The following is a 4,434-nucleotide window of genomic DNA, read 5'->3' as shown; positions in this document are numbered from 1 at the left end:
TTATGGTCATGTACGCCTGTAATGATACCTTAAAACTTCATAGGGTTTTTTTGTTTGTTTATTTGTTTTTGATTATTTGCATAAAGAGCCCAAATCACCCTTACTACTTCTTGAAGGTACTGTTCATCACTGAATCTTTGACAACTGTCCTGCAGGGGACATTTCTTTTCTCTAAACTCTCAGCAGCATGAAGCATTGAGAGTCCGTTGATACATATCCTAGGGCAATGGGTTGCATTTGTGTCTGAAACTTGCTTCTCCTTAACAGGAGTCTCTGTTCTTTACCTCCCTATATTACTACCTAACCGAAAAGTAACACTTGAAGGTAATAGAAACTTCAAGGAATATAAGTATAACTTTCACCAAACTAACATTCCCTCAGAAAACTACTATAAACTCTATATTAATTTTTTTTTTAAAAAAAGAAGAGACAGAAGTGTGGAGTCATTCATTGAAATAGGGAAACTACCACATGAGGTTTGTAACGCTCTGTTGGTTTCTCTAAGATCATTATTCCCCAGCCTGCACAGGTCAGTCAAAATACCAGCAGACCATTGTGAGAGTGACAGGATACCCTGTGCAGGGAGCACCGCCCCCTTGGACCAGCCAAGGAAGACTCTGAGGGAGACGCAGGAGCAGTCACCACTGCCACCGCTACAGCCGCAGCACGTCTTCCCACCTGCTTGCCAGGGCCTCGGCTGGGCTGACTACCCTGGCCCCCTCTCCTGCCACATCCACACTCCTCTTCCTCATCCTGATGCCTCCCTCACACCCGGAAAGCTGCCCAGCCACCAGCAAACCCCCAGTGCCACCATGGCAACTGCACCATACAACTACTCTTACATCTTTAAATATATTATTATTGGGGACATGGGAGTAGGAAAATCTTGCTTGCTTCATCAGTTTACAGGAAAAAAAATTATAGCTGTCTGTCTTCAAACAATTGATGTTGAATTTGGTACAAGAATAATTGAAGTTAATCGTCAAAAAAATCAAACTGCAGATTTGGGATACAGCAGGACAGGAGTGGTTTGGGGCTGTTACACAAGACTACTACACAGAAACTGCAGGAGCACTTAATGGTGTATGACATCACTAGAAGGAGTACCTATAACCCTGTAGAGCTAGGGCTAGGGTCTGGAGCTCACAGACCCCTTGAGCCCATTCACAAACCCTTCACATGCAGGTCTATGAGCTATGTAACTGGCAAAAAAGTCCTTGGAGCCTTTGTTGAAGAAGGAATAGTCTTTATTCAGCACACACAACACTATGAGCTTAGGCAGTACAAAGAGAAACTCAGAAACTCAACTGCACTGGCAAAGTCCAAAAAGAAAAACTGAGCAGCTGCTAGCAGAGTAAACATGCTCAATTTTTAGATGCGAGCTCTGCCAGCCAGCTCTGCTTCACAAACTCAGGAATGAACGCACAATAGCAACAAACTAAAAAGATACATTGTTGCACATGTGCACTAACTCCACCCCCACACAACTTGTTTACAAGAAATGTGCTGCTCAACCCCCAACCAGACCTGAGCCCAGGGAGCCTGACTAAATTATCTCATTTTCCCCACAAACCCCTTTAGCAGCTGATTGACAGATGCAAGGAATCTCATCAACCCCAATACTGTAATAATTCTCACAGGAAATAAAGCGGATTTGGAGACACAGAGAGATGTTATATAATGATGTCGGAGGAAGGGTCTCTGGGGCCCAGTAGGCGGCTTGAACCCACCCCATCCTCAACCCACCCCATCCTCTTACCAAGTTCTTGACTCTGGCACAGGAAAGAATTCAAGAGCAGAGTCACAGTAGGAAATGAGAACACATTTAATATAATGAATAAGAGACACAGATCTCACAGAGAAAGTGCAGCATAGCTCCAGATACTGACAAAAGTAAGAAATAGATACTTAAAGTTCAGTACAGAGTGCAGGCTGGCTCAAGAAAATGAGCAGCTGCTTGCTGAAAGTATGTTTGATACAAAAAGAAATACATACTCTGCAGGCAGAGAGTGGGCTGGCTCCAGGACAGTGAGTAACAACAGCCCCGCCTGCTGCTGGGACTGGCTTCTATAGTTTTGCTATCTGATGAAAATCCCAGTTATGTAACATGCTCTTGCACATGCTCATTTGGTCTCCTTTTGGAGCATGCACATTGGTCAGATTCTATCACACATACCAGACATATTCAAGAATATTCTGCGCTCTTTAGCACCCCAACTGGAAGGTCATTCAGCTACCAGGGTTATATAACCATTCTCTACTGAGCTTGTCCAGATACTGGATTTACATAAGCCAGCCCCTTGTGGTCTCATTTTCCCCAAGTTGGTACCAAAAATAGGTCTAACCAGCAACAATAACTTTCCTCTGGGGAGGGCCTAGAGAAGAGGCCTGAAACCTTGGGAATGGCTTGTAACCCACAGCCTGTAATCCTGTAACCCATTCCCTGTAATCTGAGCCCAGGGAAACTGAGCACCTGTATCTCAAGATGAAGAAGCCAAACAGATTACTAAAGAAAATGGCTTGTTGTTCCTGAAGCAAGTGAAAAAACAGGAGAGAACACAGAAGATGCTTTCCTTAAGTGTAGAGCTAGGGCTGGGTCTGGAGCTCATAGACCCCTCAAGCCCATTGTCCGGACTGGGTCAGAAACCCTGCACATGCAGGTCTATGAGCTAGGTAACCAGAAAAAGTTCCTTGGAGCCTTTGTTGAAGGAATAGTAAGCTTTATTGAGCACACACACATCTAAGAGCTAGGCAGCCCAAAGAGAAAACTCAGAAACGCAACTGCTACTGGCAAAGTCCAAAGAAAAACTGAGCAGCTGCCAGCAAAATAAACATGTTCTATTTTTAGATGCATGCTCTCTGCCAACCAGTAGTTCAGGCTGCTGCTCCAGAAACTCTGAAGAGCACATGATAGCAACAAACTAAAAAGATACATTGGCGGGCATGCGCAGTAACTCCACCCCCCACACAATTTGTTTACAAAGAATGTGCTGCACCACCCCCAACCAGACCTGAGTCAGGGCGCCTGACTATTCTATTTTCCCCACATTTAAGGCTGTCAAGAAAATCTATCAGAACATTCAGAATGGAAGCCTGGATCTGAATGCTGCCAAGTCTTGTGTACAACACAAACCCTCAACTCCTCAGGGAGGCCAGCTAACCAGTGAACCCCAGCCCCAGAGAAGAGGGGCTAGCAACCACTTTGCTGGGGCCCCTCATTTGATCTTTCATCTCTGTCTATTGGAAGCAGGACTTTTTACTGCCTTGTTGTCTTCTGTACATCTTACTGGATTTAATTTTTTAAAAAAGAAAAAACAAAACTCTGTTGTAAAGCAGTTTAACACAATACTAAACTGCTAAACAACTAAATGTAATCAGGTTATCAAAGGCAAGTAGAGTAATAATCTCTCCTGCATGGTAAATCTAGACAATTTTTCCCCTTGATTGTCCTCAGGATAGGTATGTCACCAACATATAATTTAAACTGAGCACTGATGCTGGACTTCATAATTTTTACCCTCTCTCTTGGCAAGGTTTTGTCTCATTGTACAGTTTAATTTGATATCTTAAGCCTTTCTCTCATCTTTAACTGTACAAGTATGTCTATTGTAAACAATAAATTTATTGCTGTGAAATGACTTCTGATGGTAGAGAAGAGGTTCTATAACTGCTTTTCTTTTGTTTTTGTTAGATAAATTCCCTGTTGTGTAGGTGGCAATTTTCTTGAGAAGATTTGCTTGTCTTTGCCTTTAGCAGGAAAATATCCATTTATCTTTTCTTTTGTGCTTAAAGAATAGCTTTATCCTTTTTTTTACACAATTTTTTCCTTTTCCCTTTAACAGAAAGTAAATATGTATAAAATTTAAGGAATCTACCATACATTCTGCATGTATTATTTTAATGAAAAGAATTAATTGATTACTGGCATAGGCACAGTATAAAATACCAATTTGTAGAGTATGACCTGTATGTAACCATGTGTGAGGAAAATAGAGTAGTTTAGTCAGGCCCCCTCACCTCAGGTCCAGTTGGGGGTGGTGCAGCACATTATTTGTAAACAAGTTGTGTGGTGGTGGATTTAGTGTGCATGTCACCAGGGTACTTTTAGCTTCTTGCTGTTCTTGTGTGTTCTTCAGTGTGTGAAGCAGTGGCTTGGCAGAGCTCGCATCTAAAAATAGAACATGTTTACTTTGCTGGCAGCTGCTCAGTTTCTCTTTGAACTGCCTAGCTCTTAGATGTGTGTGTGCTAAATAAAGACTATTCTTTCTTCAACCAAGGCTCCAAGGACCTTTTCCTGTTACCTAGCTTGTAGACCTATGTGTGAAGGGTTTGTGAACAGGCTCGAGGGGTCTGTGAGCTCCAGACCCTAGCCCTAGCTCTGCACACAGGAAATAGCTCTGCACACAGGAAATAGATACAACTGCAGTTCACAAG

General features: G+C 42.7%; 1 pseudogene; it reads left to right on the top strand.

Annotated features, from left to right (window-relative positions):
- Nucleotides 1-776: 776 nt before the first annotated feature.
- On the top strand, nucleotides 777-3,866 carry LOC134370780 (ras-related protein Rab-14-like; annotated as a pseudogene).
- The last annotated feature ends 568 nt before the right edge of the window (nucleotides 3,867-4,434 follow it).

The sequence above is a fragment of the Cynocephalus volans genome, chromosome 2, assembly GCF_027409185.1.
Source record: "Cynocephalus volans isolate mCynVol1 chromosome 2, mCynVol1.pri, whole genome shotgun sequence".
Lineage (NCBI taxonomy): Eukaryota > Metazoa > Chordata > Mammalia > Dermoptera > Cynocephalidae > Cynocephalus > Cynocephalus volans.
This window is presented reverse-complemented; position numbering and strand designations above follow the sequence as displayed.